The 12,194-nt window shown below is 47.6% G+C and overlaps 1 protein-coding gene across 1 annotated transcript in view; it reads left to right on the top strand.

The window, feature by feature from the left end:
• The window catches only part of CERS4 (ceramide synthase 4), a 34,779-nt gene that overhangs the window by 6,829 nt on the left and 15,756 nt on the right, over positions 1 to 12,194 (top strand). The window lies entirely within an intron of this gene.

The following is a 12,194-nucleotide window of genomic DNA, read 5'->3' as shown; positions in this document are numbered from 1 at the left end:
CAGAGCAAGCCTGAGCTATGGGTCCTGGGTTTGGTGAGGTTGACTCCGAGGTTAAGGATTTTCAGAATCTTTTCCAGGGGTACAGCTATGGACTATAGGCTTCGTGCTTGAGCTGATAAAATCAGGAAGATGCTTGCGATGACGTCTACAAACCAAATAGACTGCAGATGTTTGCCTGTTTCAACCAGTTTCAACCAGTGACACTATTCAGGCAAGGCTCTGAGTGAAATTAACCGACTGAAATTTTAAAATTCCATGAAAAGATCATGCTTTCGGACCTTGCTGCTGCTGCTGCTAAGTCACTTCAGTCGTGTCCGACTCTGTGTGACCCCATAGACGGCAGCCCACCAGGCTCCCCCGTCCCTGGGATTCTCTAGGCAAGAACACTTTTGGGAAGTCCAAAAAGCACACAAGGCATCTGTGTGCTCAAACATTACCTCGAAATGGGTCAAAAAATAGTGAGAAACCATCACTGTATGGACATTTGCAGCCACAGCTTTCATTCAGAGTAGTCCTTTTGTTGTTGTTATCATTTTATTTATTTCTGGCTGTGCTGAGTCTTCGTCACTGCATGGGCTCTTCTCTAGTTGCAGCGAGTGGAGACTACTCTTGTGCACAGCCTTCTTATTGAGGTGGCTTCTCTTGGGCTCAAGGTCCCTCGGGCTTCAGTAGTTGTGGCTCAGGGGCTCTAGAGCACAGACTCTGTCATTGTGCACAGGCTTAATTGTTCTGAGGCATGTGGGAATCTTACTGGACCAGGGATCGAACCCCTGTCTCCTGAACTGGCAGGTGAACTCTTTAGGAGGGCATGGCAACCCACTCCAGTATTCTTGCCTGGAGAATCCCATGGACAGAGGAGCCTGGTGGGCTACAGTCCATGGGGTCGCAAAGAGTCAGACACGACCGAGTGACTTAGCACACACGCACTGCATTACAGCCATGTTTCTGAGATTTGAACAGACCTCAGGAATCGTGGCCATGGACTCCAGGCTGAGAACCATGGAGTCTCGTGGCTGCAGCAGGTTAGCAGGGTAGAGGGGGCCAAGGCAGAGCCAGATCATATAGACCTTGGTGATCAACCCCAGGCATGGAGGGAAGGTTGACTTCCCACCCCCAGCAGCCCCAGTCTCCATTGTGTAGGAGGGCTTGTAGAGTGAGCCTCTTAGGGACTGTTGTGGGGTGGATGGGGAAGAGGAAATACTCTTGTTACACCAACACTCCTGGGTCTTAAAGGGCCCACGCACAGACTTCCCCTGGGGACCTTTCCCTTGGCTTTGGAACTTCCACCCACCCAGAGGGTGAGTCTTCTCACACAAGCCCTGCTTGGCTCCCTGCCCTTACCTGGGAGGGTGGGTAGGTAGGCAGTAGGGTGATGACTCCATCACTGAAGGCACTGCTAGCCTGGGGCTACCCAGCAAGAGTGGATCTGCCCAGGCTGGTTTTTTTCTCCGAACTCATAGTTTGCCTCTGTCTCAACCCTTGGTTCCCCTGGGACCCTGACAGGTCTGCAGGCCTGTGTTCATGCATGTGTGCTCAGTCGTGTCCAACTCTTTGTGACCCTGTGGACTGTAGCCCTCCAGGCTCTTCTGTCCATGGGATTCTCCAGGCAAGAATACTGGAGTGGGTATCCATTTCCTCCTGCAGGGGATCTTCCTGACCCAGGGATCGAACCTGGGTTGCCTGCATTGGCAGGTGGATTCTTTACCACTGAGCTACCTGGGAAGCCCTCCTTTAGGTTACTCACTTTAATGCTGTTACCAGAAAAGCAGCAATCCATTTCAATTCTCCTTGCTTCTGTTCCCTGTTGTTGAATACTTTAGAAACAACATCTACTAATTGAGAAGGGTCCAATTCAAATACACTGCCAGGGTCCTCTGTCCTTGGGATTCTCCAGACCAGAATACTGGAATGGGTGGCCATTTCCTTCTCCAGGGGATCTTCCCAACCCAGGGATTGAACCTGGGTCTCCCACATTGCAGGAGGATTTCTTTACTGTCTGAACTACCAAACTACCAGGCAAGCCCATACACCATCTAATTTCTGTAATGTTTTAATCTCTGGGGTGCTTCGCCTGATGCAGGTCATCTGAGGTCCCAAGGACAGCCCACATGCCAGGACTATTCACAGGAGAATCACCCCCCTGCTGGGAACATTGAGGCCCAAGGCTCCTGTTGCTGCTGCTCTGTCTTTAAGGCCCAGGTGACAACACTTGCCAACTTCTGCTTGAATGCTTGAACCAGGAGGGCTCAGACCTGGGCTGGCAGGCTCCCTAGAGTTCAGTACCTGCCAGGACCAAATGTCATCCTACTTACATTGTGTTTGTTTTATGGCCACTGTCTGCTTATGATGCTGACCCTGGCTCTCTTTTTTCCTTTCCCATTATAATTTATTACATGATATTGAATACAGTCCCCTGTGCTATACAGTGGGTCCTTGTCATTTATCTGTATATAGTAGTTTGAATCTGCTAATCTCAAACTCCTCATTGATTCTTCCCCTCACCCTTTTCCCCTTTGGGAACTGTAAATTTGTTTTCTATGTCTGGGAGTCTGTTTTGTGAATAAGTTCATTTGTATCCTTGTTTTAGAGTCCACATGTAAGTGATATATGGTATTTGTCTTTGACTGACTTCATTTAATGTGATATCTAAGGTCCCTCCATGTGACTGCAAATGGCATTATTTCATTCTCTTTATGGCTGAGTAATATTCCATTGTTGATATGTACCACATCATCTTTATCCATTCCTCTATTGATGGACTTTTAGGTTGCTTCCATGTCTTGTTTGCAAATGGTGCTGCTGTGAACACTGGGGTGTGTGTATCTTTTCAAATTAAAGTTTTCATATTTCCTGGGTACATGCCCAGAAGTGGGATTGCTGGACCATACGGTAGCTCTATTTTTAGTTTTTTAAGGACCCTCCATACTATTCTCCATAGTGGCTGCACCAGTTTACATTCCTCCCAACAGTGTACAGGTTCCGTTTTCTCCACACCCTCTCCAATGCTGGCTTTTCTGTTTCAGGGAAGGAAATGTGGATGGAGGGAGGCAGCCTGGGAAAACCAGAGGCAGGGGACTTCCCTGGTGGCCCAGTGACTAAGATTCTGAACTCCCAATGCAGGCGGATCAGGGTTTGATCCCTGGTCAGGGAACTAGATCCTTCATGTGGCAACTAAGACTTGGTGCAACCAAATAAATAAATAAAAATAAGTACTGATAACATTTTTAAAAGAAAAGCAATGCCAGAGGGAGAGAGATCATGAGAATTGAGATCAGATACGGGTCCCTGGTAGTGGGAATTCAGCGGAGGAGGAACTCGCTTGATTGTTACGGGAGAGACAGATGCAACTGCAGGACCTGGAGGGTAGCTGAGTGTCTGGGGTGGCGGGGGGCGGGGTGATGAGGAAGGGTCTGAGATGACTCTCAGTTTCTTGTCCCCAAAGACGGTACATGGTGGGATGTTGGCCAAGAAGCACACTCGGGGTAGAGGATGACTTGAGTGAGATATATCTGGGCAAGGCAGAGCCAGGCGCTGTTGGGTTAACCATTTTGGCATTGGGATAGAAACCTGGAAACTGCTGGAATCTGGAAAACCAAAGCACAGGCTCACAGACAGTGGGGGTGAGATTTCCCAGGGAGAAAAGCTGGTGTGAGAGGGTTCAGGACTGGCCTCATTTAAGATCAAAGGAGAAGAAAAACGGCTTCGATTAGATTAGCCAGGATGCCATGGTTCTTGGAAGGAGAGACAGACAAAGGGGGCAGATAGACCACTAGGAAAAATTGATGCTTTTGAATTGTGGTGCTGGAGAAGACTCTTGAGAGTCCCCTGAACAGCAAGGAGATCAAACCAGTTAATCCTAAAGGAAATCAGTCCAGAATATTCATTGGAAGGACTGAAGCTGAAGCTCCAATAGTTTGGCCATCTGATGCAAAGAGCCAATTCATTGGAAAAGACCCTGATGCTGGGAAAAACTGAGGGCACCAGGAGAAGGGGACGACAGAGGATGAGATGGTTGGATGGCATCACTGACTCAATGGACATGAATTTGAACAAACTCCAGGAGATAGTAGAGGACAGAGAAGCCTGGTGTGCTGCAGTCCATGGGATCTCAGAGGGCAGGACGTGACTTAACAACTGAACAACAAGAACACACACTAGGAGGTCAGGAATCCACGGACAGAACTGAGCACTGGGGTTGGCGTGGGCCAGGGGGTAGTCATTGATGACCCAGGCAAAGCCCAGAGAAGATGGGGTGAAGAGTACGCATAAAGGCAGCAGGTCCTGTTTTCCAAGAATGCAGAGGCTGTGGTTCTGTGAGCCCATGTCTATCTAGAACACCGGGTGGTACGGAGCTGAGCTCACATGCAACCTGGTCAGTTACCAGCTATGTGGCCCTGGGTAGATACGTCAGTTCATCCGTGACAGGAGAACAGTAACTGCCTTTAGGATGGTACATTTTATGTTAGGTGAATTGTGCAATTAAAAAAAAAAAAAATTAAGTCACCTTGAAATACACCTCTTGTAAAAATCAGTGACTCACAAAATAAGTGGACCAGCTTTCCCCATCCCCCGCCTTCCTGATAGAATGCCTCTCCAGAGTGTGGACTATATCCTTTGCTGCTGCTGCTGCTAAGTCACTTCAGTCGTGTCCGACTCTGTGTGACCCCATAGACGGAAGCCCACCCGGCTCCCCCGTCCCTGGGACTCTCCAGGCAAGAACACTGGAGTGGGTTGCCATTTCCTTCTCCAGTGTATGAAAGTGAAAAGTGAAAGTGAAGTCACTCAGTTGTGTCCAACCCCCAGCAACCCCACGGACTGCAGCCCACCAGGCTCCTCCATTCATGGGATTTTCCAGGCAAGAGTACTGGAGTGGCTTGCCATTGCCTATATCCTTTAGAGCACTCCAATTGCACATGGGTTGGATCTTTTGATGTTGTCCCACTATATTTTTTTAAATTGTGGTAAAATATATGCAAGCTAAATATTTTACCATTTTAACCCATTTTTAATTCCATGGCTAGGTAGCATTAAGTACATTCACAATATTGTGCAGCCACTGCTGTCCATTTCTAGATACACATTTTTATTCAATCTTTAGTGTTGTGTTTCCTCTTTTTCCATTCAGTATTTGTTATAATCAGTCTCCAAATTAGTTAGCTGTCTTTTCTACCATCTCCAATCTGCTATCAAGCCCATAGTGGGGGGAAAAAAAACCCCAAAAAACTTTTGTTGGGGTTTTTTCCTGGATAAATAATGCTTTCTTTTTCTTCTTGTACAATGTAGATTGTATTTTATTTACTTTTTAAGGTATAGTTGATGTATAATATTATATGAATCACAGTATAGTGATTCACAGATTATAAAGGTTGTATTCCATTTGTTGTTATCATAAAATATTTACTATGTTCCCTGTGTTGTTCTTGTAGCTTATTATTTTATATATAGCAGCTTGTACACCTGAATTTCCTACCCTTATCTTGCCCCCTCCCTTCTCTCTTCCTACCAGTAACCACTAGTTTGTGGGTCTGTTTCTTTTCTGCTGTATTCACTAGCTTGTTTTATTTTTTAGATGTCACATATAAGTGATATCATACAGTATTTGTCTTTCTCTGTCTGACTTATTTCACTACATGATACCCTCCAAGTCCACCCATGTTGTTGCAAATGGCAAAATTTCATTCTTTTTATGGCTGAGTCCACAGTCAATTTTTCTATTTCAAATATTTTTCAGTTTTTAGAATCTCCATTTGGTCCATTTTTTTTATAATTTCTGCTTCCCTACTGAGGTTTTTGTTGTTGTTGTTCATTCATCAGGAGGTACTTTTCCTTCACATCCTTGAATATATTTATAATAGCTGCTTCAAAGTCCTTATCTGCTCCTTCCAGCATCTGGGACATTGCAAGGTCAGTCCTCAGTAATCTCCTTCTTTCTTGAGCACAGGTCATGTGTTCCTGTTTCTTCACATGTCAAGTAATTTTGGATTGTATTCTGGACATTGTGAAAGATAACTTGTAGACACTCTGGATTCTGCTGTGTTCCTCTGAAGAACATTGATTCTTCCCCACATCCCTTTTTAAAAATTTCACAGGCAATTAAACTGTCTGAACTCAAGTTCCAAAGTCTCTTTTCCCTGGGGTGGGAGGAGGGTGATATCTTACTTTTCTTTAGCTTTAGCCAGGCTGGTTGGAGTCTGCCCTGCACATGGTTCAAGGGTTAGCAAGAGACTTGCACAGCAATTTTGGATAGAATTTGGACCTGATTTTTTGTTGTTGTTTTTTGGCTTTTTCCTTTTCTGTGTGTTCCGGCCCATTGTTGAACTGTTATGGTCCCTTTGGATTCTGTCTTACATTTCTCAATCCAGTTTCTATTTCCAGTGAAAAATGGGAAACTCATCCCGTGCCATTCCCTTAGTACAGGTAGAGACTCCCCTCCAACTTCTGCTTATTTTTGGTCACTCTCTAGAGCTATACTGCCCAGTAGAATTTTCTGCAATGATGGAAATGTTCCATACCTACACTGCCCAATGTGGTAGCCACAAGCCACATGTGGCTGTTAAGTAGAAATGTTTGTAATACTACTGAGGAACTGAATTTTAGATTTTAATTTTAATTAATTGGAAGTTAAATGAGTACACGTGGCTAATGGATACCATATAGAATGTGGTAGCACCAAAGCTTCAAGGTATAACAGTTTTCTAGTATATAGTCCAGAGTTTACCATTATTATCTCTGAGAGGGCTGGTCTGATGCAGTTAACTCCACTGTTATAAATACCAAGGACAGAATTCTTTTGGTGGTTTTCCATTACATGAATTACATATCAGTCCATTAGTGTCTCTGTATTTTACTTTCATTTTTTCAACTCAGTGATCCTACCAAGTCCATGAGCACAGCTTTTCCTCCTTTCTTCATCCCAATTTGATAATTTTCTTAATTAAAAATGATTTTAATTGTTCTAAACCACATATAGCAAAAAAATTATCATCTGGAGCATTTTATACAATATCCACATTGTCATGTAACCCATCTCCATGACTTTTTCATTTTCCAAACAGAAACTGTTCCCATTGAACACTTAAATCCCCATCCAGCTACTCTAGCCCCTGGCACCCATCATTCTACTTCCTATCTCTATAAATCTGACTCCTCTAACTAAGGACCCCCTATAAGTGGAATCAGATAGTATCTGTCTTTCTGAGACTGGCTTATTTCACTGGGCATCATGCCCTCCAGGTTGGTCTGTACCATATCTTCCTCCTCCTTTTAAATGCTTGTGTAATATTTCATAGTGTGGAATCCTGAATTTCTGATGGAATTTCTGATCCCCAGCATTGGACACCCAGGTTGCTTCCAGTTCTCTGGAAGGGAGAGAGGGAGGAACTCCAAGGGACACAAGAAAATTTGGGAAGTGATGGATATGTGTGTGTGCTCTTTGCTATCCCATGGACTGTGACCCACCAGGCTCCTCTGGCTATGAAAATTTCCAGGCAAGCATACTAGAGTGGTTTGCCGTTTCCTCCTCCAGGGGATCTTCCCAACCCAGGGATTGGGCCCACAGCTTCTGCACTGACAGGCGGATTTTTTCCTACTAAGCTACGTGGGAAGCCTATAGTGATGGATATCTTGATCGAGGTGATGAGTTCCATTAGTCCGTACATATGTCAAATGCATTGAATCACACACTTTAAACATGCATAATTTTTGCATGTCACTCAATAAAGTCGTGTTTTTGGTTTTTAAAAATATTTTTGGCTGCGTCACATAGCATGAGGGATCTTATTCCCTGACCAAGGATCAAACCCATGCTCTCTGCAATGGAAGCAGAGTCTAGACCTCCAAGGAAGTCCCAGAGTTGTATGTTTTTGTTTTTAACTAATTGCCGGAGCAGGAGACACAGGAGATGCAGGTTCGATCTCTGGGTCAGGAAGATCCCCAGGAAAAGGAAATGGCAACCTGCTCCAGTATTCTTGCCTGGGAAATCCCATGGACAGAGGAACCTGGAGGGCTACAGTCTATGGGGTCACAAAGAGTCAGACATGACTGAGCACACACTCAGCAAGCACTCCCCTTACAAGCCCATCAGTTTGCTTGATCTCTCCGAATCCTGTGCAGGTAACAATCAGATCCTGCTGCCCCAACCCCCTTGCCTCTGGGGCTGGATCTGTTCACTTGCCCACTAAAACTTCCAGAGACCTCATCTCTCTTCCCTCGGTCCTTCTTGAAACTTCCCTAACCAACTCCCCAACACACCCCTACACTGGGTGATGCTGGGGACCCCACAGGTCTCTTCCTGGTCTGACCCTCACTCTTTGGTGGGAAGGCTCAGCTCTCTAAGCTCAGTGGGGCCAGCCAGGGCTGAACGGAAGCTTTGAAGAAAGGCCCTGGTGGGGTGGGCGGGACTAGGAAGGCAGCTGTGCTTCCTTAGGGTGGGAAGGACAGAGAAGGCCTCTTAAGTAGGGAATTTAATCTGACCCAGGTCTTAAAGACTAGTACAAATGAGCCCAGTGAAGAGGGTGCGGGCACTTAAGAAAAAGGCACAACCTGTGTAAAGACTTTGCGTCACTGGGCGGCGCCCTTGGGAGCTCTATCACCTGGGATATTCCAGGGGCTGTAGGAGGGAGGGAACAGATTCCAGGAGGGTGGATGTCCCACAGTCATATTAGGGGGAGGGGGCGGTGGTAGGGGGTGCATTGCCAAGGGGTGATTCTGAGAAGGTGCAGCCAGGGAACTTGGAGAAGCAGGCTGTGGTGATGAGGGGTGGCCAATGGGCTGGGGATTCCAGGGGACATGGGCTAAGACTCTATGCTTCCAATGCAAGGGACCAGGGTTCCAAACCTAGTCCAGGAAAATCCCACGTGCCACAGGGCAACTAAGCCTCTGTGCTGCAACTACTGAAGCCTGCACACTGCAACAGAGACTCAGCATGGCCCAAAGTAAGTAAAGAGATAAATAATTGTAAACATGTTTTTAAAAAAAAAAAAGAAAGAAAACAGTTCAAGTGGGATGACAGAACTGAAGCAACAAAACTGGGTAAGGAGATGGAATAATATGATGGCTTCTTTGGTAGTGATCTGAGAAGAATTCTCTAAGAAGGTTACAGTGAACCAAGATGTGAATGATGAGACAAAGTTAGACAGGGGTTGCCTGGGAGAACAGCATGTGCAAAGGTCCTGAGGCAGGAATGAACTTGGTGAGTTGGACAAGCATATGCAAAGGCCCTGAGGCAGAAATGAGCTTTGTGAGTTGGATATAGCACATGCAGAGGTCCTGAGGCAGAAATGAGCTTTATGAGTTGGTCATAGCACATGTAGAGATCCTGCAATGGGAATGAGCTTGGTGAGTTTTGGACACAGCACATGCAGGCCCTGGGGGAGGAATTTGATCTGTGAATTGGAAGCCCACCAAGCAGCCATTGCAGTGAATTGAGCTGGGGGAAGGGGTGTACCAACAGGGACAGAGCATGGAGGGGAGAGGCAGAGCCCTGGATGTGGGACCCCCACTTAGGGTCCTTGAAGGTGGTATCTCCTGGCCTGGCTACATCTCTGGTCGTGAGCACCCCGCAGGAACCCTGCTTGGAGAGGCCAGAGTGGAGGGGCCGGAGCTGGGTGCAGGGGGGACTGGTTATCTACAAATAACCCCCCTTAGCCCATCACGTGCTCCCTGGCTGAGCCTCTAGCCGAAGGAGTCAGGTGACCCCAAGCAGGCTAGGCTGTGGGGGCAGTGAGTGAGAGTGTGTGTGTGTGTGTCTGTTCTTCCCTGCACAGCCCAGACAAGCCCTGAACTTCCAGCTAGATTTAAAATAAAATGTGTGTGCACAGGTCTGCTCTGCTGGGTGGTGCTGGGGCCTTTGGGGGGTGGGGAGTTCAGGGGTGCTATGCTCATCCCCCACCTCCCCATGTCAGCACAAAGCCCTGATCGCTGTCTTCCACTTGCCCCCCCAATCTGGGGATATTTTTAGGCACTAAGAAGGATTATCAGAGTCTGGCTCCCAGGTGGCAGGGGCAGGGCTGGGAGTGGGGCCAAAGTGCCTTTGAGAAGCAGTCCAGGCTGGGAGACCAGCTTGGGGAGGAGGGAGAGAAACCCGAGGGTGGGAGGGGAGATGAGGATAAAACCTCAGGCTGGTTAGGCCTGACCAGCTGCCCACTTGGTGACTCTCCAGATGACCCCTCAGCAGTCATCCTGAGCTCATTCATTGGCTACAGCTTTAAGGGAAGGCTGCAGAGGCAGGCAGGGGAGGAGCGTGGATGGGAGGATGTCCCTGGGAGAGCCATTCAGAACCTGCACAGATCAGTGCCCTCCTTCCCAGACTGCTTTCCCCACCCAGCTGCTAACAGTAACTACATTTTTACTTAGAGCTCACTCCACCCCAGGCATCATTCCCAACCCCTCCCCCATGTCGAGGTGGGGTGGGGGGCATTGTTATTCCCATTTTACAGATGAGGAAGCTGAAACACAAGTGGTGAGGTCAATGGCAGGTAAATTGGAGGAATCAAACCCATTACAAGACCAGTGTGGAACACTTACAAGCCACCCAGCTTCCTGAACCTGTACAGTGGTGCAGCAAAGCAGAGGATCTGGCTGTACCCATTTTTCAGATGGGGCACCTTGAGGCCCAGAGAGGCAGAGGGTCCACAGGGAATAAGCAGAGGAACTGGAGTCCAAAGGAGAAAAAATGAAAGTTGAGAAGGAGTATACTCAGAGCCTCGCTCCTGTGGGCCCCTGCAGAGGACAGCATCTGTTGGAGGAGGGAGTGGAAAAGAAGTTTGAGCCTTGCGGGCCACCGATGCCTAGTTACAGCCATACCTGAGCCCCTTCTGCATGTCAGACACTGCCCATGTGTTCCACAGGCAGGCTCACTGGCCTGCTTGACCACAAAGCAAGGAGGTGGGTGACTTCTCAGTGTCTCTTCTTTATCAAGAGAGTGAAGGGGGTGAGTGAACAGGCAAATACAGTTTAGAGAAAGGGTTTTTCCAGTAGTCACATATGGATGTAAGAATTGAACCATAAAGAAAGCTGAGCACCGAAGAATTGATGCTTTTAAACCGTGGTGTTGGAGAAGACTCTTGAGAGTCCCATGGACCGCAAGGAGATCAAACCAGTCAATCCTAAAGGAAATCAATCCTGAATATTCATTGGAAGGACTGATGCTGAAGCTCCAATACTTTGGCAATCTGATGTGAAGAACTGACTCATTGGAAAAGACTCTGATGCTGGAAAAGATTGAGGGCGGGAGGAGAAGGGGATAACAGTGGATGAGATGGCTGGACGGCATCATCAACTCAATGGACATGCAAACTCTGGGAGTTGGTGATGGACAGGGAAGCCTAGCGTGCTGCAGCCCATGGGGTCACGAAGAGTTGGACATGACTGTGCAACTGAACTGACTGAGGAGGTCCAAGGCTGAGTCTTCTGCAGTCTGCATCCCCCTTTGGAAGGCTCTGAGGTGTGGAAAGTGCATTTCTCTTCCCCTTTCTGACTTGGGGACTAGACAAGGCTATGCCTGCTTCAGCTGAGAGGACTAGGCTTTGAGGTTGGTCATGCTTCCTTCCTTCTCCAACCCCCCTCTTAAAAAGGGCTGTCTGGCCAGATTCCAACATCACTGTGAATGGGGCAGGGCTGGCAGAGGGTGCTTTAATTGGATCTGAGGTGGGGACAATTGAGAGGTGCCTCCAGGAGAAAGTGGCAACTGAACTAGGTTTTGAAGGATGTGTAGGAGTTTGCCAGACAGACAGGAGAGGTATGTTAGCCCTATGAGGGTTGAGACCTTACCAGTTTTTGTCACCATTTTGTGTTCTCATTACTCAGCATGGGGCAATAACTATTAGATGGTCATTCTAGGCAGAGGACAGCATTCGTAAAAGTCGAGGTGTGTGGTGGGAGCAGAGTGTATCAAGCAGTGAAAGTGGGCTTTGCGCTGGGGACATGGGCAGAGGCCTAGGATTATGGGATGCCATTGCTCCTGTGCATTTTCACTTGTCCCCAAAGCTCATCGTGCCATGCAAGCACCATGGGTGCAGGGGACTCAGATCTTGGGTGGGGAAGAACGTGTGGCTGGGGCCCTGGACTTCTGAGTTCTGGCTCCAGCTCTAGCTGGTTGTGGACCTTCCCAGGCTGCCCAGCCCACTGACATCTGTGCTGAGGAGTGTTCAGATAGGTGGGAGGGCCCTTGAGAAGGGTATAGATACCCTGTTGTG

Source organism: Moschus berezovskii, chromosome 8 (assembly GCF_049115385.1).
Source record: "Moschus berezovskii isolate FMDL1 chromosome 8, NW_MosBer_1.0, whole genome shotgun sequence".
Lineage (NCBI taxonomy): Eukaryota > Metazoa > Chordata > Mammalia > Artiodactyla > Moschidae > Moschus > Moschus berezovskii.
Note: the sequence above shows the minus strand (reverse complement) of the source record. Positions and strands in the feature narration are given on the sequence as shown.